Source organism: Melanerpes formicivorus, unplaced genomic scaffold, assembly GCF_026170545.1.
Source record: "Melanerpes formicivorus ecotype bairdi unplaced genomic scaffold, bMelFor1.0.p_v2 SCAF_41, whole genome shotgun sequence".
NCBI lineage: Eukaryota > Metazoa > Chordata > Aves > Piciformes > Picidae > Melanerpes > Melanerpes formicivorus.
In genome coordinates, this window is record NW_027142393.1 from 2,435,897 (window position 1) to 2,457,935 (window position 22,039).

Sequence of the window (22,039 nt, forward strand, 5' to 3'; positions counted from 1 at the left end):
CCTCACATCCAGCCTAAACCTCTCCTGGCACAGCACCAGGGGTCTGGGACTTGCATGAATGTCAATAGGAGTATCCGAAAGTGGACCCTGGTTTTGCTCCCCTGTGAAGCTGGGATTACAAAGCATTCCACAACAATATTGTTACTTCCTTTACATTTTATATTTTCCACACCCAAGCACTCATTTGCTCCTTATTTAAGCAACATTTTCTTGATAAATTAAAAAAGCAGCAATAGCCATTACTGCAGGCTATATACAGCCTCTAATATCACTTAAGCATATTACAGAATATAATATCTGGTACTTAACGACTAACTTGCATATGAAAGCTCACATAATGTCTCATAAAACCCTTAAAATGGCTTCAGTTTAAGAGTCTCTTTAAAAAAAGAGAAAGGGAAAAAAAAGAAAGGGGAAAAAAAAAGAAAGGGGAAAAAAAAAAAAAAAGGAAAAAGAAAGAAAGAAAAAAAAAACCCAAGCCACCTTCAGGGAATATTGTAAATGAAGTAGCACTCCAGCCTTAGAAAAGAAAAAAAAAATCAGACCCTTGCAGAAATTTTGTAATATAAATTGAAGACATTAAAAATTAATTTTGCATGACCATTTCGCATTGCGGTGCCAAAGCCTAGTTAAGATAAGGCCTTTACTCCTCTTTGTTTAAAGTAACATGGAAGCACCTCTCAGCCTCTCAGCCTGTTATCTGGGCATAATTAGAATTTTCATTAATCAGAAATCCTCTTAGAGTGGCAGCCCTGGCTGGAGATCAATGAAACCCTACCTGTGTCGCTACGGAAACTTGGTATAAACTTTGAGGAAGCTCATTAAAGAAAGGTGTGACCTCACAATTAGATACAGTTCCAAGGAGTGCTGGATGGATTTATATAGCATATGCCAGTCAGGGAGAAGGATTTGGTTTGCTGAGGCAGCTGGGGTTGTTTAGCCTAGAGAAGAGGCTCAGGGGAGACCTTATTGCTCTCTGCAGCTACCTGAAGGGAGGTTGTAGCCAAGTGAGGGTTGATCTCTTCTCCCAGGCAACCAGCACCGCAACAAGAGGACATGGTCTCAAGCTGTGTCAGGGGAGGTTTAGGCTGGATGTTAGGAAGAAATTTTTCATAGAAAGAGAGATTGGCCACTGGAATGTGCTGCCCAGGGAGGTGGTGGAGTCACCATCACAGGAGGTGTTTAAAAAGAGACTGCATGAGACACTTGGTGCCATGGTTTAATTAATTAGTTGGTGTTGGGTGATAGAGATAGGTTGGACTTGATGATCTCTGAGGTCTTTTCCAACCTGGTTGATTCTTTATTCTGTATTCTGAAAATAGCTGTTCTCTTTTGTGACACTTTGCTAGGAGAAACCTTGTAGATTCTCCAGTGACGTCAACTGTCAGCTTTGAAGACTCAGCTGACATAAATCCTGGCATTGAAGATGCTAAACCAAGAAGCAGTTTGCTTTACGATATTACTCTTTCAGTGGGATGTATATATAGAAAAGACCTTTACTGATTTTGCTCTTCTTTTGCAGCCTTTTGATGGCCTCGTGGCTAGAGCCTTACAGCACAGAACTCCCTCGGCAGGTGTTGGATGGAATCGGACATTGACGAATGGCTTTTGCCACCCGGGAGCAGCTCTGATGGACATCGTGCCAGTGGCGTGCAGTGCTGGTGGGAGTGCGTGGAGATTTACAGTCTGCACCTCTGGTCAGCAGTTCTTAACAACAGAGAAGTGTCCAAATCTTTCTGACATCACCATAATAACAGTCAGGGAAGTTTGCTGTAGTTGGACTTGCGTAGAAGATGCTCAACAGATTTTTTTCTTCTGTTAATACCCAACAATGCAAAAACTACCTTTGTTAAAACGTGCAGGTAAATGCTGCAACATTTAACAGGGATTTTGATTGAGAAAACCTTAAAGAAAGATTACAGAAAGAGGCAGCCAAGCTGTGTTGGGTCTCTTGTACTTATTCCCACTACATGAAGAGTGGGAAAAATACTTGGCTGGAGCAAGAACAGCATCTTTCCATAGATTTTCTCTCATGCTTTATTTTGTTTCTCTGAGTATTTTCCCATGCTTTGGGTTTCCTGATGCTTTTGCTTTTGAAAAATACCTAGAATCTTCTAAAGGCCCTTCTGGAAACACATAGACCTGTGTAGGAGATCCTACTGGCTGTACCTTCAGAGGATCCCACACAAGAAAATGAACAGGAGTGCCTCCTCCTGCCTATCAATCACATCTTTATGTGGTTTCTGCCTGAATACCTCAGCACCTCCAGCTACAGACCATGAAAGAGCACCTGCAAGGTAGACCCATAAGGCTGGTAAGCCATCCTCACCACACATACAGCAAGAGCAAGCTTCTCTTTTAATCACTTGTATTCTCTTAGTGAACTCTTACCTTTCAGCCTATGAACTACTCATGGAAGAAAACCACTGCCTTTTGTGCTGAGCACCTCAGATGTGAGGGCAATCAGAGTCGCAGGGTCTTTGAAGAGTGGAAGAGTTGCTTACTGCTTAGAGGGCATTAAACAAGGTTTGGGTAGATTAACTCAAAGTGAGGAAGGAAGCAGTGAAAATGGGGAAGGTAGAACTGAGGAAGAGCCAGAAAAGGACCTGGGAGTTGCTGTTTGAAGCTGGTTGAAGATGAATCACCGTGTTCTCAGGTGTCCAACAGCATCCTGTCTTAGATCAGAATTATTGTGGCCTGCAGGAGTAGAGTAGTGATTGTCCCCCTGTATGCAACACTGGTGAGGTTACAGCTCTGGTACTGGGCTCAGTTTTGGGTCCCCTCACTCCAAGATGTTCATTGAGGTGCTGGAACATGTCCAAAGAGGAGCAAAAAAAGCTGGTAGAGGACGTAGAGCACAAATCTTGTGAAAAGCAATTGAGGGAATGAGGAGTGTTTAGTCTGGAGAAGAGAAGCTTGAGGGGAGACCCTATTGTTCTTTACATCTCCCTGAAAGGAGGTTGGAGCCAGGCGGTGGTCAGTCTTTTCTCCCAAGTAACAAGCAGCAGAACAAGGGGAAATGGTCCCACGCTGTGCAAGTGGAAGTTTAGGCTGGACATTAGGAACATTTTTTTCCCCCCAAAGGTTGTCAAGCCTTGGAAAAAGCTACCCAGGGAACTGGTGGACTCATTGTCCCTGGAGGTCTTCAAAAGCCATATAGATGTGGTGCTGAGTGATGAGTTGGCAAGGCTGGGCTAACACTTGGCCTCAGTGATCTTAAAGGTCCTTTTCAACTGACATGATTCTCTCATTCTGTAAAGCGGGAAGTGGGGGCTGGTCTCTTCTCCCAGGCAACCAGCACCAGAACACAGGACACAGTCTCAAGCTGTGCCGGGGAGGTTTAGGCTGGATGTTAGGAAGAAGTTCTTCATAGAAAGAGTGATTGGCCCTTGGAATGGGCTGCCCAGGGAGGTGGTGGCATCACCATCACTGGAGGTGTTTAGGAAGAGACTGGATGGGGTGCTTGGTGCCATGATTTAGTTGATTAGATGGTGTTGGATGATAGGTTGGACTCGATGATCCCAAAGGGCTTTTCTAACCTGGTTAACTCCTATTCTATTCTATTCTATTCTATTCTATTCTATTCTATTCTATTCTATTCTATTCTATTCTATTCTGGCAACAGAAAGAGATTTATTTAGTTTTGCTCTATGGAAAACAAACAACAAAAACCCAGGTCAAGTATTAAAAACATTCCTCCAAACAATGTAAATCTCCTCTTTTCAAGTGTGGTGTTTGACAATGAGACATTGTCTTCGCACGCAAACAGCTTTTAGCTTCTGCTGCGCTCTCTGCATCACTAGTCAAATTTTCTGCTTGGAAAATAGACATTTCAGATTATTTATTTATTTATTTTCATCTGCCTAAAGGCTTTACTTTCTCCACTAAACCTACTGCTGATCTCTTCAACATAGTGAGCACACCCATCTTCTCACAGGGATGACTTCAGGTTTGATGTGCATGTGTCCGTAAAACGGCAGCCAGATGTGTGCGCGCCGGAGAGTTCAGCTTGAAAACTGTTGTGCTGTTCTTTATGGGCTTGAGTCTTTCTTCCTCTCTCCCATGAAGCTGCAGGAGAATAAAGAGAAATTACCTTTCATTGCAAGTCAATTTGTGGGATGTAATGGCACAATTTAGCAAGGAATATTGCAGACAGTAAGCCCACTTGGATTAGGAGTCTTGAATCGGTTCGTAGGGCTATATATTTCCATAGTGTTGTGTTTTGTTGTGTGAGGAATTTAATAAGAGATGTAAATCTGCAACCAGCGATGGTATCACCATAAAACAGAAAAGATTCATGTATTATAAATAGGTATGATAAATAAATTATTTATATGAATGTATATCTGGATGTGTCTGTGTGTACACGAGCCCACGTTCACTTTTCTTGTTGAAATAATTAGCAGCGAAGGCTTCCATTGTGCGTTGCCCTATGACCTGTGTGAAAGCTTTAATGACATTTCATGCAAAAAAAGCTGAAGGTAGAGCTTGCTCTGCACTGAACTGAGGCAGCTCAGACTCATTAAGGTGGGGAACATCATAAGCCATGTGCTGAACATTAAAAGGAAATCTCAGTCCAAAGAGATTCAGGGTCTGTCTGGAAATAGTGAGGCACCCCTGACAGTGCTGAGCATCACAAAAAGGATGGCCATGGGCCCTCCATGCTACCATTCCTAAGGTTTCTGCAGGTAAGTTTGAATTATATCAGTCTCCTCTGTGCTGAGGTTGGACTTGATGATCTTGCTCTTGAAGGTGTCTTCCAACCTGGTTGATTCTGTGATTCTGAGGGGTGTGGTTTAGTAACAGTCTTGGTAGAGTTAGTTACATAATGGTTGGACTTGATCTTAAATGTCTTTCCCAACCAAACCAAATCTGTGATTTGGTGCACGTGCCATTGCATCTTTTGGCAGCCATTGGGACAACCTCACTGTTGATGACTTCTTTGCCCTGCTCTGATTGACAACAGCTGCAGCACAGGAGGTTCCACCTCAACACAAGGGGGCAACTTCTTTGTTGTAAGGGTCGCAGACCACTGGAACAGGCTCCCCAGAGAGGCTGTGGAATCTCCTTCTCTGGAGACTTTCAAGGCCATCTGAATGTGTTCCTGTGTGACCTGTATGGTCCTGCTGTGGCAGGGGGGTTGGACTCCACGATCTCTTTGGGTCCCTTCCAACCCCTGACATCCTGTGATCTGTGATCCTGTGAACACACCTTTATTAGAATAAACCTTTATTAGAATAAACCAAACCAGGTTGGAAGAGACCTTCAAGATCATCGTGTCCAACCCATCAACCAATCCAACCCACCCAAACAGCTAACCCATGGCACCAAGCACCCCATCAAGTCTCCTCCTGAACACCTTCAATGACAGCGACTCCACCACCTCCCCGGGCAGCCCATTCCAATGGGCAATCACTCTTTCTGTATAGAACTTCTTCCTAATATCCAACCTGAACCTCCCCTGGTGCAGCCTGAGACTGTGTCCTCTTGTTCTGGTACTGGGTGCCTGGGAGAAGAGACCATCATCCACCTGTCTACAACCTCCCTTCAGGTAGTTGTAGAGAGTGATAAGGTCACCCCTGAGTCTCCTCTTCTCCAGGCTGAGCAACCCCAGCTCCCACCTCCCAGTGTGTCAGCTTCTCCAGGACCATGTATAGTGCTCATTAGTCTTAAGTCACATGAACTGTGAGCACTTATGGCTCTAGATTTCTCCTCAGTAACCTGTGTCATCTAAACATAGCTGGCTACACACCCTCCTATTTTTAAGCCGGGTGGGACTCTTCTAAATTAAGGCATGAGTAAAACACACACAAAAAAAAATTGTAGGAGAGCTCCAGAACATTAGAGAAGAAGAGAGAAAAAAAAAAAAAAAGAGAAAAAAAAAAATCCTGTGTGACTTCAGTTATGTTATTAACTTTTCCACTTTTGCTGCAGAAGTTGTTTCTGTCAATATTTTACTTTAACGGTGCTGAACGGGAGGAAGGAGCAGGGTCCAAGCAGATGGCTGTCAGCAAACTGATGACGGCAGTTGAGAATTAGTGTCCAAATACAGTATTTAAAACTTGCTACAGTACATAGTTTCCTGCATATGCATGCCAAAATAAATCTGGTTTGGAGAACCTTTCAGGATCTTTATTTTATTTTTATTTGGAGCTTATTCTATTAACTAAACAGGCAGCATACCTTAGCTTGGCAGGAGGGTGGATTCATCAAACAGGAAGGATAAAACAAGATGAACCGGGAGGACTTTTGCAACCTTTACTCATTCCAGCTATCGACTTTCTGGGCATTGCTACGTATCAGGATGAATGATAACTAAGCAATAACTTTAATTCATACCTACTTATTCCCCATGCACACTCACTGTAAAAAAAAAAAAATCCTTCCTCCCCAGAGCAGATATTTTCCCTCTGCGTACTCTTCCCAAAAGAGTTCAGGGATGGGTATCATCATGCAGGGACTACCTGATGTCAAACTTCCAGGGAGCTGGGAAGAAAAGTTCAGACACCTGAAGCAGATTCATTTGTAGCAGATGAGGACAGCAGCAGGTAGTGGCTATTTCATTACCATTCTTCTGGTCTAAGTGTGACTAATATGTTGCTTTAGATACCTGGCTGCAGCGGGGTGAAAGCAGGGTCAGGCTGTCTCTTCTGCGGTGAATTAGAGGCTCCCATTCATTATCTTCCAATACCTCATTAAAAGGGCTTTAATGTGGTGACCATTTGATGGGAGACAAAAGCTTTAATCTCAGGAATATCAAACCCACCTGTGTTACATTTCCTCTTGCCAGCAGTTAGCAGAAGCAGGTTAACAAGCGACTTTAACTCCTTAATCTGCTGAATTTGTGTGGAAACCAGACTTTCACCAGTCACCTGAGTTTGAACTCCTGGAAAAAAAAATGAGCAAGCTTACATACACCCCTAATTTATCAAGCTCTTTTTTCAAACTCTCACTGCTCTAGACACTTTTAATCATCTGTTTAATTTTGCACCTTTTTTCTTTCTTTCTTTCTTTTTTTTTTTTTTTCATCCTGATATATTATATGCAGGTTATACTTAAGGCCCAGATTTGCCCTATTTTTCTTCCTCATCTGACCTAGATTCAAATTTACACACTGTGAAATAGCTAATAAATCCCCATTAAGGTTGTAAAAGGTGAAGGTTCAACCAGTGTGCAAGTCATCAAGTTCTAATGTAAAACTGAATGAGCCTTGATATTAGCAGAGGTCTCAAAAAAGTGAGGCTGAGAGGCTCTACAGGTTTTTTTTTTATAGCAGGCTCTGCTTAAAGCACCCAATCTGAGCCAACGTGGCTAAACCTCTACAAGACTGACAACAACAGGACTGAAAAACAGCAAGGCTATAATTGATGCCTTCTCCAAGATGTCCCTTCATGCCAAGAAGTCACCAAGATACCTCCACATGTTCTGTATATTTTAGTGCAAGCAAAGACAGCGCAATAAATCTTTCCCAATAAATATTACATCATCTAAATGCAAATATTCCAACAAAGCTCTTGTAAAACACATTTCTTTTGTGTAGCTCTTCACGTCAGTGCCGTCTTCCTGATACAGAGGGGATTTTGTTTCACTCCTGAAGGCTTGGAGAAGTGGTTTGTCTGTCCAGCTTTGAGTGCCGCTCTTTGTTTTGTTTTTGGTGGGGGTTTCCCCTCCCCTTCTCCAGCCATAGAAAAGTATTACAATGATTTACAGAGACTCGCCGAGAGCAAATTATGTTGTAAACGCCTCTCCCTTGGGTCGACAAAGAATCACAGGGAAAAAATGCAAAAAAGTTTGAAATTCCCAACAGCAAAGGTTGACAGGAAAATATGGTGTTGTTTTTCTATGAGTAAAAGTAACTTTTATGTTGTGTTTTCCCATGAGAAATTATAAACTTTCAAAGGAATTTTAGTCTCTTGTATGCACACATAAGAGCAATTTATCTGGTACTGCCCCAGTGAAAACACTGTTAAGACTTTAAAGCTGTTAGAACTATGGCTGAACTTCATCGAGGCTGCTACTACTTATTTGTTCTTGCTGCCTCTTCTTGTCAAAACATTTACTCAGACTTCGAAGAGTTGCAAGTTGGCAACGTGTTAATAATATTAGAATGCATTTGTGTCGGCCATGTGGCTGCAATATTTGAGTAAATTCATCACTTTTATTTAATGAATAATGAATTCATGAGAGTAGCTATGGAGACGTGGAGCCATATGTAGTAAATTAAATGGGAGCTTGTCAACGTACAGTTACAGTGAATGTCACCAAAAGTAGTTGTGTCTGGTTTATAGCAGCGGGGATGCACTGACATTCAGGCTGCTATGGAGGTATTGCTTGCTAGGTAGAGCACAGGCACATTTTTTTCACACCTAAGTTGTAGCAGTGATTTCTAACAGGTGTGGTAATAAAGTGAGAATTTACACAAGCCTCTCTTTGGTATATGCAGGAAAGGTGGAAGAATCTCAGGATATTCAGTCTGCAAATTGCTTAACAGCATTTTGAAAAGAAAGGTAGAGAACTCCAGGGTGTTTTTCTGATGAGAAAATGCTAGCAAAAAAAGGGGGGATGGGTGTTACTCAGCTCAGTTCTCATTTGCCCTAGTGCCTAATGGAAACTCCAGACATCAAGGATGTTGTCCAAGACAATTAAGAAGGAAAAGCAGCCTAGAGAATAGCAGAAGTGAGTTACAAATGCAGCTTGTTAATAGGGAATTCTGATAAGAAGGTGGTGAATAAGTTCAGAAAAGTGACCTTTACCTTTGGCCTCAGATCCACAGTTAGGCTTTAGGACATCATATTAGGAATTGCTAATGCAGGAGTGCTATCTTGATGGCCTTAGTTATAAAGTGCTCTAGTTACAAGGACATCTAAAATGTGGTGGCTGAAGTCCATGGGCCTCCTCTCCCCCTTCCCACACTCAGGAGAGCCTTAATCCCCCTGACCTGTGCCACGGGGTATTCTGACACAGTTTCTCCTACTGAAGCTGTGTCATATCATCTAGTTCCAACACCCCTGACCTGTGCCATGGGGTATTCTGACACAGTTTCTCCTACTGAAGCTCTGTCATATCATCTAGTTCAAACACCCCTGTCATGGGCAGGAGTACCCTGTTCCAGAGTGAGGTGTCCCTGCCCATGGCAGGGAGAGGATTGGAACTGGATGATCCTTGAGGATCCTTCCAACCCTAACAGTTCTATGATACTATATTTATTGAGGTATGATTTCCAATGACTGTTTTAAGGATTAAAAAGAGTCAGAAGAACTGACCCACAGAGCACCTTATCAGGAGTTATTATCTTAGGAAATGAGGGATTTAAATTCAGGGCAGTGATATCAAGCAGACAGGTGAGGAAGGATTTCAGTATTGGTGGCCTTCAGCTTCCATTGCTGCTGTTGCCATATTCAGACCTTGTAGATGAATGGGGTTCATAAGCTCCACTGGCAAAATAATGTGAGAAACCTAATGATTAATGACACACTGGCTAGCCAAGTGTAACTCTGAAAATGGATAACTTTAGCAAGCAGATTATACTTCATTATGTACATGACTAAAGAAGTTCCTTGTACCTCTGAGACATCAATAGTGCCATCCTCATGGTTAAGGAATTTGACACCTTCCAGTGAAAGCTTCAGCTGATGAGGAGAGTTTACACTTTGTGCTCAGGTGCTGTATTTAAATGGAGACATCCTGCCATGTGTGTGGCCAAAAGAGCTTTCTCTGTGCGTGTGTGTAAATAGATGTAGCTCCATTGCAGTCAATAAAAAATGAATACCATTGTGACAACACATACAACATAAACTCTCTATTCCTGGCAGTTAAAATACAGAAAAGGAGAATAATCATTAGGAAACAAGAGCAGAGCTCATAAAGATTGCAGCCAGTCTGGAGTGTCCCAGCTCCAGGACGTGAACCTGCTGTTGAAGGGCCAGAAAGATGATCAGTGGGCTCTAACACCTCTCCTGTGAAGATAGAATCAGAGGGTTGGGGTTGTTCATCCTGAAGAAGAGAAGGCTCCAGGGAGACATTATAGCAGCATTTCAACATCTGAAGGGGACCTACAGGGAAGCTGGGGAGGAGCTGTGTAGAAGGGCCTGTGGGGGTAGAACAAGGAGCGATGGTTTTGAACTAGAGCAGGGTAGCTTTGGGTTGGATATAAAGAGGAAGTTCTTCACAATGAGGGTGGTGAAATACTGCAACAGATTTCCCAGAGATGTGGTGGAGGCCCCATCCCTGGGTCAAACTTGATGGAGCCCTGAGCAACCTGATCTAGTGGGAAATGTCCCTGCTGACTACAAGGGGTTGGACAAGATGACCTTCGAGGCTCCCTTCCAACCTGATGCCTTCTATGAGTTATGATTTTTATTTTAGATGCTTTAGAAGACGGCAAAGAGCTAAATCTTGGCTCATAGTAATGGTTACGCTTAGGACATCCCCTGAGGTTTCGTAGCTTTCAAATACTCTCAACCACCTGCAGACATACAGCTTTTCAGGTCACAGACAGTTCCACTCTTGTCACATTTCAGGCATAATACTCATCTTTCCATCAAATTTTTCTTGAGGAGCTCACTTTTATCACCAAGGCTGATGGCAGACTCCAAGGCTGATGGCAGACTCCTAGCATGAGCGAAACATCTATTCAGTGCTTCTCTACATCGATCAATCCAGATCCCATCTTCATGAAGACATAAGTCAGTCAGCCGACCTGGTTTGAAACTGGAGCTCCTAGAATCTCCCAAAGATTCTTTAAAATGCAACTTCTGGGCTTCATGTCACACCTACCAAAGTTTCCCTTGATTTTTTCAGCTGTTGAGCTGTGTTACATCTTGTCGTGTCCCATCACGTTGAATAGCATTATTGTGTCTTCAGAAGTGATGGGATAGAGCCTGACTTAATGTGTTTTGAGTGATGTGACAAGATGTGACATATGTCATAAAATCATTGCCACCCATCAAAAAAAATGTGACAGATCAAATCCAAACAAAGCTGACCATATATACTTTTAGTGGCTACTCAGTCAACTAAATACACATATTTCAAACTCTGAGCCAAATGTGTGGGAGTGTGACTCATTTTTTGGTCAGTCCTTACATGCCTAGCTTGGCCTTCTTACATTTCTTGACATTGTATTATCCATTTGGTGGAGAAGAGAACTTGATCAGTTCATTTCTATTTTTCAGCCTGCATCTTTGTCAGTCCCTTGCTTCTACATGTGCTCTTCTACTCCTTTCTCTGAATTAGAATCATAGAATGGTCCAGGCCAGAAGGGACCTCCAAAGGTCCTCCAGTCCAACCTCTCTGCAGTCAGCAGGGACATCCCCAACTAGATCAGGGTACCCAGGGCCTCATTCAGCCTCACCTTGAATATCTCCAGGGAAGGGGCCTCAGCCACCTCCCTGAGCAACCTGTTCCAGTGTTCCATAATCCTCGTAGTGAAGAACTTCTTCCCGACATCTAATCTAAATCTGCCCTTCTCTAGTTTGAAGCCATTGTCCCTTCTCCTGTCACTGCAGGCCCTTGGAAACAGTCTCTCCTCAGCCTTCTTGTAGTCCCCCCTCAGGTACTGGAAGGCTGCTATTAGGTCTCCCCAGAGTCTTCTCTTCTCCAGGCTGAACACCCCCAGCTGCCTCAGCCTGTCCTCATAGCAGAGATGTTCCAACCCCCTGATCATTTTCATGGCCCTCCTCTTCATTAGATCCATGTCTTTCCTCTATTGAGGGTTCCAGAATTGCCCCTATGTATCTTCTCTTGTTGGATTTGAGTTGTTATTATTATGTTATGAAAGTAGCAATGTAGAGAAAAGGTTGAATGTGTGTCTTGCAATGTTGTACAAATCAAACTATCACAAACAAGGAAATAATCATCTCCTGGAACTCTACATCTTAAGACTATGTTGCCTAGTAAAAAGTGTATCATTTATTTCCACCACCTATCTGTTCATTAAATATTTGTAATAAGGAATGCAATTTAGGAGGGAGAAAACAAAAAATGCTTCTGCTTTGCAAATAAATGACTCCATCTCTGACTAAACCAACATCAGTGTGGGAATAAACCCAAACAGCTTTTCAAGACTGGAGTTGGGACAACTGGCAGCACCAAATAAGAGGAACCAAAGTGTTGCCATTGTGCTATTTGTAAAACCAGAGACTGAAGCTATTTCCAAAGGGGAAAGGCAGCGTCAGTAGCTGAAGGGATGTGAAAGATGATGTGAGTGCAATCCATTGTTGTGATCAAATAAGAGAACCTTGAAATGTCATAAAATCCCACTCTGATCTGTTGTCCCTACTGTTGGTTGTATGGAAAATTAACACATTTAATTAACTGCCTGACCAAAGCAGCTGTTACCTTATATAAAACCTTGAACATTGATGCCCAGCATATCCCACTCGGTCTTCAATGTGCCAGTGGCATAAGACTGATTATAGTTTCATACCAAATGGCACAGCAGGACTCCTCTTGCAACACACTCAAGTCAAGATCTTCCTTAAATTCTTCATGGGGCATAATGATGCTTTAGCCCAAATTGCTTAATAATGTTGTTATTCAGAAGAGCCAACAAGATACACAGCAAACCATGTGCTGGCCAAACCAATTCCTTTCTCTGCTTTTGTTCCTGACATCTGAAAGCGTTCCTGCTGTCTAGGCCCTGGATATGTTTGGCATGGGATTCCCATGGGAATTCTACAAGTGCTATTTTATTTATCCTTCATTTCTATCATTTATGGCAGATGGTTACTTGCCTTAAATTTTTAAAAAATATCTTGGATGTAGAATTTCAGATTAAGAGCAAAATACCCAAGTCAGAGGCAACTTCAAGTTCAGTTGCTTTTTATCCAAGCTGAGGTTTTTGTAGTGCTCATCCTGTGCATACAAAGTTTCACACATGTCAGCATCCATGTCTGTACAGAGTTTTCTGTGGACTAGACTAGACTAGAATTAACCAGGTTGGAAGACACCTTCGAGATCATCAAGTCCAACCTATCACCCAACACCATCTAATCAACTAAACCATGGCACCAAGTGCCTCATCCAAGCTCCTCTTAAACCCCTCCAGTGATGGTGACTCCACCACCTCCCTGGGCAGCACAATTCAATGGCCAATCTCTCATTCTGGGAAGAATTTCTTCCTAACATCCAGCCTAAACCTTTCCTGGTGCAGCTTGAGACTGTGTCCTCTTGTTCTGTCACAGGTTGCCAGGGAGAAGAGACCAACTCCCACCTGGCTACAACCTCCCTTCAGGTAGTTGTAGACAGCAAGAAGGTCTCCCCTGAGCCTCCTCTTCTCCAGGCTAAGCAACCCCAGCTCCCTCAGCCTCTCCTCATAGGGCTGTGCTCCAGACCCCTCTCCAGCTTTGTTGCCCTTCTCTGGACACCTTCCAGCAACTCAACATCCTTCCTAAACTGAGGGGCCCAGAACTGGACACAGGACTCAAGGTGTGGCCTAACCAGTTCTGAGTACAGGGCAGAATGACCTCCCTGCTCCTGCTGGTCACACCACTCCTGATACAGGCCAGGATGCCATGGGCTTTCTTGTTGCTTGGAGATACATTCCACTTATACATCTGTGTGTGTGTACATTTCCATATTTACATATTTAAAAGACAAGAGTTTTCTACATGGCTACAAATTCTTACACTACTGAGGATCTTACCTTGTACATAGCTGAATATGTCCTAAATGCCATCCAAGTTGTAAGTCACACTTTACAATGCAGCAATTTCTACTCATGGAGAATTTTCTCCTGATATTTTTTACTAATAGTTATCACAGAAGCATTCAGGTTGGAGAAGACCCTCAGGATCACCAAGTCCAACCCAGAACCCTGCTCTACAAAATTCACTACTAAATCATATCCCCAAGCATCACATCCAAACCACCTTCAAACACATCCAGGCTTGATGATTCAAGCACCTCCCTGGGCAGCACATTCCAATCCCTGACCACTCTTGCTGGGAAAAGCTTTTTCCTGATGTCCAGTCTAAACCTACCCAGACACAGCTTGAGGCCCTTCCCTCTTGTTCTGTCACTAATTACCTGTGAGAAGAGGCCAGCAGCAGCCTCTCCACAACATCCTTTCAGGTAGCTGTAGAGAGCAATGAGGCTTCCCCTCAGCCTCCTCTTTTCCATTCCCATCTCTGTGCTGTGACAGTCACAAACTTGTTGCATCTACAGAGTGTACACCACACAGGGAAAAGGACATTTTCCTAGCCAGTAACAAGCTGGCACAACCCCACTGATTTCAGCAGAAATATTCAGGCTTAATGTGTGGCAATTAAATGACACCTAACTTGCACAGGTTTCAAATCATTGCAAGATAAACAGAACCTAATCTTGCAAACACTTAGGTGTGTGTAACTACACATATGGGAATAATGCCATTAAATCAATGGGATTACTCTTGGGCATAAAGTTTAAGCATGTGTGTAAGTGTTTCTTGGAGCTGGGCCTGAGGGAGAGGACAGGAGCTTTGAACTGTTTGTAGAGTAGTGTGAGTGCTCATAGTGCAGATTTGTGGCTTCGAGTGCCCCTGTCAAACATTATTTTTGAAGGAAGAACTTTTTCCCTCTTTTTCATCAAGACAGGACTTTTTAAGAATCTCTAAGCTAACTACTGTCACAGCACAAGAATCTTAGAATTGTTAGGGTTGGAAGGGACCTCAAGGATCATCCAGTTCCAACCCCCCTGCCGTGGGCAGGGATACCTCACACTAGAGCAGGTTGCTCAGAGCCACATCCAGCCTGGCCAATCACTTCTAAGGAGGTCTCCATCAATCTGAGCAATCCAGTTACAGCATATAAATTACCTGACAACTTCAGTGTGATCTCTGCCTGCAAAGCCTCCTCACATATCCTTTCATATTTGCAAATTTATGTAAGCAAATGTGAATCTACATGTTGCAAGCTGCATGCAGTGGTTATTCATGTGGCTTTTCTTGATAATCTCAGATGGAAGGATTTCTGGACTAGATGTTTGAAAATGCAAAGCAACAAATGGATATTGCAATTTTGAACACAGGGAGGGGGAGAAAGTAAGAAAACCACATGTAAAAGAGAAACAATTCACCTAAAGCAGGGGGTGCAAAATTTCTCTGTGTAGGCAAGAGATGGTTGAGCCAAAAATATGTTCGGGGGAAAGTATAAGCAATAAAATCCTCTGTCTGGAAAGCCCTGTTACCTGCCCAGGCAAGAGCTCCACCAGCTTAGTATCATAGTATTATAGTATCAGTCAGGGTTGGAAGGGACCACAAGGATCATCTAGTTCCAACTCCCCTGCCATGGGCAGGGACACCCCACACTACATCAGGCTGCCCAGAGCCTTGTCCAGCCTGCTCTTAAACACCTCCAGGGACAGGGCCTCAACCACCTCCCTGGACAACCCATTCCAGGGCTTCACCACTCTCATGGGGAAGAACTTCCTCCTCACCTCCAGCCTGAATCTCCCCACCTCCAGCTTCATTCCATTCCCCCTAGTCCTATCAAGGGTATCAAGTAAGGGGATATTTTTCTTGTCTAAAGCTCACCTTTCCTGCTCTGCATCCAGTCTAATTCCTTAGACTAGGGTAGAAGATGTCTAGAAATGGGAAAGGAAAATCTACAGGTACCAAGTGTTTTGCAGCAACACATCAGGGAAAAAAAAAGAGAAGGAAGGAAGAAAGGAATTCAGGAGGAAAGAAGGAAGGAAGGAATTCAGAAGGAAGGAATTCAGAAGGAAGGAAGGGTAGATACCAAAATTCATTGGATGAGTGACAATTTGTACTACAGTTTCTCAGATCCTTATGCTGCAGAGCAGGCTTTGAATATTAATATAAAACATCAATATGAACTTTTGCTGTGAAATATCATAACTTCTATATGCATTCATATATACTTAATTATAGTGTTTGACCCCTGATACTTCCTGTTAAAGATGTTCCCACTCACTGCAGGTAGGTTGGACCAGATGACTTTCAAAGGTCCTTTCCATCCCAAACCGTTCCATGAATCTCCGCTCCTATCAAAGCTGTTGAAAGTACCAGAGAAAGGCACATGACATTAAAAAGCATAGGGACTCTAACAAGCTTGACCTTTATATATTACAAAAATAAAGCTGGAAGCTTGTGTGTGGTCTTCCTGTGATGCCATACTCAAGACATTTTTTATTGCAAACACCTTTCTCCAAACATCCATTTAACATGCACCCCTCTGTCAAGCGCTGTTTTCCACAGCAGTGTTAATGTGCATGTGCCCCCTTCCACTTTGGTAGTTCACACCTTTAACTAGGGCTGAAGCCAGAGTGCAATAAACAGGCTTGCACAGTTTGGAGTAGAAAAGGGCTCAAAATGTGAGAGACACTTCATCAAAAAAACAAAAGGCCAAGCTGGAGCAGTTCAGGGGTTTGAAAGGCACAGGCAACAATGAGCTTTCAAACCTTCCTTGTAAATGCCTATGCTAAAAAAAAACCAGATTAAAAAACCCAAGAATGATCACAGAATCACCAAGATTGGGACCTGGGGGTGCTGACTGACAGCTGGCTGAACATGAGCCAGCAGTGTGGCCAGGTGGCCAAGAAGACCAATGGCATCCCAGGCAGCCAGTACCAGAACAAGAGGACACAGTCTCAGGCTGTGCCAGGGGAGGTTTAGGTTGGATGTTAGGAAGAAGTTCTGTACAGAGAGAGTTATTGCCCATTGGAATGGGCTGCCTAGGAAGGTGGTGGAGTCACTGTCATTGGAGGTGTTCAGGAGGAGACTTGATGGGGTGCTTGGTGCCATGGTTTAGTTGATTAGGTGGGTTGGATTGGTTGATGGGTTGGATACGATGATCTTGAAGGTCTCTTCCAATCTATTCTATTCTATTCTATTCTATTCTATTCTATTCTATTCTATTCTATTCTATTCTATTCTATTCTATTCTATTCTATTCTATTCTATTCTATTCCGCACCAAGAGTAGTGTGGCCAGCAGGAGCAGGGAAGTTATTGTGCCCCTGTACTCAGCACTGGTTAGGCCACACTGAGTCCTGGTTAGGCCACCTTGAGTCCTGTGTCCAATTCTAGGCCCCTCAGTTTAAGAGGGACATTGAGACACTTGAACGTGTCCAGAGAAGGGCAACGAGGCTAGTGTACAATAGCTCAAGAAAGAGAGGCCAGAAAGTAAAAATCTGATGAGAAGGATGCATTCAGAGCAGCACTTGCTCTGCTCCCAACCAGGTGCTGTGTCTTAGCTTGTTTAAAACTCCTTCTGCCCGTGTTTAATTAGTTATGACAAAAGCTCCTCAAAAGAACGCACCAGCTCATGCTTTAACTTTGCCTACAATATTTCACCTTTCTTCAGGAAGGAAAAGAGAAACAAAAACAAAAACAAAAACCACAACAAAAAGGAGAGAAAAAACCCTTGCAAAAAAATAAACCCCCCCACAGTATGGAAGTTACTGCCTTAATGAAATATTAAAAATGCATCAGAAATACTGTTCTGGCATTAAAAATAAACAATAACATTTCTGCCTAGTTACGGTTCACTTCAATTCTTTAAAAATTAATTATTACCTCTTTAAATATTTGATTACATTAGATTTGGATGGGTTCTCACTCTCCACACAGCAAAAAAAAACCAAACAAAAAAAGAGAGAGAAAGAGGAAAAGAAGCCACGTTGTTGTTGTGTGGAGATGTTTGCTCTCCTCAGCTCCTGACATGTGCGGGCACGTCAGACCGGTGGTTGATTATCAGAAGAACTAAATCCAACGACTCTGTTGTGGCACTTTGCAAAACATATACTACTGATTCCTGTCACTTGGAATGAAAATGCAGGATTATGCTGGAACTCTCTAATAAAAGAGGGTGGGGGGGAAAAATAAAAAGAGAGCTTGGGCTGTTCAGTCTGGAGAAGAGAAGGCTCCGAGGAGACTTCATTGTGGCCTTCTACTATCTGAAGGGAGCTACAAGAAAACTGGGGAGGGACTTTTTAGGGTGTCGGGGAGGGACTTTTTAGGGTGTCAGGGAGTGATAGGACTAGGGGGGATGGAACAAAATTAGAAATGGATAGATTGAGATTGGATGTTAAGAAGAAGTTCATCCCCATGAGGGTGGTGAGGCACTGGCACAGGTTGCCCAGGGAGGTGGTGGAAGACTCATCCCTGGAGGTTTTTAAGGCAAGGCTGGATGTGGCTCTGAGCAACCTGATGTAGTGTGAGATGTCCCTGACCACGGCAGGGGATTGGAACTGGATGATCCTCGAGGTCCCTTCCAACCCTAACAATTCCATGATTCTGCAATTCTAAAAACTAAACCAGCAAAATCCCACTCTATGATATTTGGGATTTTCACCTTCTATGTTATCTTGGTGCTCTATCTCATAGTCTAAAAAAGGACACATTATTTTTAATAACAGTTAATTAGGGTTTGAGGATAATAGCTTAGAAACCATAAGAAATTGCTAGGCATAGAAAGTCTACTCTGCTCTCAGTGCATGAGGATTTATGAACATAAACCATATGAACATAACCATGTCCTAGGAGAGGCAAGACAATTATTTCTCAAAGCATTATGGTAAAAGAAAATGATTATACCCCACCAGACCAGGAAACATCACTGACTGATACAGCTATAAAAGATTAGTTGAAGTGAAATCTATAGTTGATAAAAGTATTCAATAATAATAATAATTTGCACAAGTTCTCCCCATCTTCCCTTTCTGCCTATGTTAGCACAGAGAATTAGGGTGGCTGAGTCCATTTTCCCATATGACTAAACAACTGAAGCACAACAAAAGTTTTCTCAATCATTTTCCTTGACCCCTACTACTAGAGCAGAGGGTTTGAGGGTTAAGAGAAAGGTTGTCCGTCCTTGGCCTCTGTACCAGCACTGCTAACAGGAAAACCCAGAGGGGAAGGGTTTGTTTTGGCACTGGGGATGAGGACACAAACAAGCTAAGAGCAAAAAGTCAAGAGCCACAGTTCAATCTGTATAGACCAGTAGGAATTTTGGTCACTAGAGACCAGAATCAAATCAAACTTAAGTGTGAAGAGGGAGATAAAATATTTCTCTCTGCTGCATTTTCTAAACCACAACCACCTGAATTTTATTTATCAAACTTATTAATATGACTTTATCAATAAAAAATAGACATAGGCTTCATGGCTGAAACAGATGAAAAGATCTTTACATACCTCCATGCCTGGATGGACCTTTGGACAGCACAAGAGGAAATAACAGAATAAGAGAAAATGGCCTCAAGTTTGTGCCAGGGAAGGTCTAGGGTGGATACAAAGAAAAAATTCCCCCAAAAGCTTTGCAAGGCTTGGATCAGGCTGCCCAGGGCAGTGGTGGAGTCACTGATCCTGGAGGGGTTTAAAAGCCATGTAGCACTGGAATGGGTTGTCCAGGGAGGTGGTTGAGGCCCCGTCCCTGGAGGTGTTTAAGACCAGGCTGGACGAGGCTGTGGGCATCCTGATCTAGTGTGGGGTGTCCCTGCCCATGGCAGGGGGGTTGGAACTAGATGATCCTTGTGGTCCCTTCCAACCCTGACTGATACTATGATGCTACTATGATACTATGATAGATTTGGTACCAAGGGCCATGGTTTAGTGGTGGCCTTGGCAGTGTTGGGATAATGGTTGGACTGATGATCTCAAAAAGTCTCTCCTAACTAAAAGGGTTCTATGGTTCTATGACACAGATTCATTTTCTGAAAGATCAGCTGAAGTGACACCTTACCTGACAGCCAATGTTCTGAGATTCTCACTGTACTTTCATAGAATAGAATCATAGAATCAACCAGGTTGGAAGAAACCTCCAAGATTATCCAGTCCAACCTATCACCCAACCCTATCCAACCAACTAGATCATGGCACTAAGTGCCTCATCCAGGCTTTTCTTGAAGATCTCCAGGGATAGCAACTCCACCACCTCCCTGGGCAGCACATTCCCATGGCAAATCACTCTGTGAAGAACTTAATATCCAGCCTGAACCTCCCCTGGCACAACTTGAGACTGTGTTCTCTTGTGCTGTTGCTGGTTGCCTGGGAGAACAGACTGACCCCCACCTGGCTACAACTTCCCTTCAGGTAGTTGTAGACAGCAATTCCCATTCATCCTCTGCCCAGGACATGAACCCAATAGAAACAGCCACAAAAATTACCAGAGGGCTGAAGCACCACTTGTGTGAAGACAGGCTGAGACTGTTGGGGTTGTTCAAGCTGGAGAAGAAAAGGTTCTGGGAACACCTTGTATCAGCCTTCCAGTACCTTCACTGGGCCTACAAGAAATCTAGGGAGGGACTGTTTCCAAAGGCACACAGCAACAGGGCCAGGGGCAATGGTGTGAAACTAGAGAAGGGTAGATTTAGATTAGACATTCAGAAGAAGTTCCTTGATATAAGAGTGGGGGAACACTGGAAGAGATTGCCCAGGGAGGTGGTGGATGCCCCATCCATGGAGAGATTCAAGATCAGGCTTGATGGGGGCCTCCGAACAACTTGATCTAGTTGGGGATGTCCACACTGACTGCACAGGGCTTGGACTGGATGATATATAGGGGTCCCTCCCATAACTCATTCTATGACTGTATGATTCTATATTTTTCATCACCTAGACCTGGCTGCAGAACCTGGATCCTTGCACTGCATGGTGCAGCTTTACCCTTTACTTCTTTTTCAGCTTGATGTGCCTAACTTTGCAGGAAGTTTGAGTTCCTGGCACAAATTGCTCCCATCTATGTGTGGGAGCAGCACGAGCTTCTCAAGCTAAAATAGAACTAGAGTGGACTGGAGAGGCTGAAAGAGGCATTCATTTACCCTTTGCTCTGAAGCAGAGACACCCAAATAATAGCAGTGAAATCCGGAGGAATATCAACTATCTTGTGGAGGATGAGAAAGAAAGTGCCTGGAAAAGCCACGCTGCAGCTTGAACTCTCTTCCTGCTTCAGAGTCATCCTGGGGTGCTTCAGCTCAACAGCTATAGACAGCACTGAGGCACTCAGAGCAGTAGGGCAGGAAGCTGGGCACAGGCAACAGTGCAGGAAAAATGTTTCCATGATTACATATGTAATAATCCCTGCTCGATTTGCATAGGTTTTGATTTTGCTATTCAGTAAAGTTGGGTCCCTGAGGCTCTTTGTAAGGTCAGTTGGGGGCCACCTGGAAGAGGCATGGAAGAGGCAATGGGGAGAGCTGGCAATTGGCCAAGAAACCTGCCCAAAAGTAGAAATTAGAATAAACCTTTATTAGAATAAACCAAACCAGGTTGGAAGAGACCTTCGAGATCATCGTGTCCAACCCATCAACCAATCCAACCCACCCAAACAGCTAACCCATGGCACCAAGCACCCCGTCAAGTCTCCTTCTGAACACCTTCAATGACGGCGACTCCACCACCTCCCCGGGCAACCCGTTCCATAGCGCAATCACTCTTTCTGTATAGAACTTCTTCCTAACATCCAACCTGAACCTCCCCTGGCGCAGCTTGAGACTGTGTCCTCTTGTTCTGGTACTGGGTGCCTGGGAGAAGAGACCATCATCAGCCTGTCTACAACCTCCCTTCAGGTAGTTGTAGAGAGTGATAAGAGTGATAAATAAACTGTTCCTGTTTGGGGAAAGAGAGGGGAAAAAAAATAAAGGAAAGAAGAAAAAAAAATCAAGGAGCAATTTTGGATGGGAAGTCTGTTTCCATGGCCAAGAAGAATTATTTAAGTTGGCTAATAAAACCTGGCCAGTTGATCCTTTGCCTTTCATATTCCTACTTGCCTGCCTCCCGCCTCCTCAGGACCGTCTGAAGAAAGGGAAGGAGCAGACAGATGTTCCTGGCCCGTCCTGGTTGGAGATCAGGGACACATAAGAGCTTCTTGCCTCTCTTCAGAGACACCCAGCTGGGAATCGTGACTCACAGCTGGGTCACGAGGCTCTTGCCATCAACCTGGGAAGATGATGAATTCTCAAAACATTTGCAACTGCAAGAGAAAGGAAAGGGGGAAAAAAAAAATAAAAAGAGAGGGGAAAAAAAGAAAAAGGAAAAATAAAAAGAGAAAATTTAATGAAAGAGAGAGAGAGCACAATATTATGTGGAGAGGATAATT

At 43.5% G+C, this 22,039-nt stretch overlaps 1 long non-coding RNA gene across 1 annotated transcript; it reads right to left on the bottom strand.

The window, feature by feature from the left end:
• Positions 1 to 3,331: 3,331 nt before the first annotated feature.
• On the bottom strand, positions 3,332 to 21,923 carry LOC137451298 (uncharacterized). The gene is made up of 3 exons (XR_010989765.1): positions 21,711 to 21,923; positions 6,767 to 6,886; positions 3,332 to 4,068 (listed from the first exon to the last, which is right to left on the bottom strand). It is a non-coding gene; the product is annotated as an uncharacterized lncRNA (long non-coding RNA).
• Between the last annotated feature and the right edge of the window lie 116 nt (positions 21,924 to 22,039).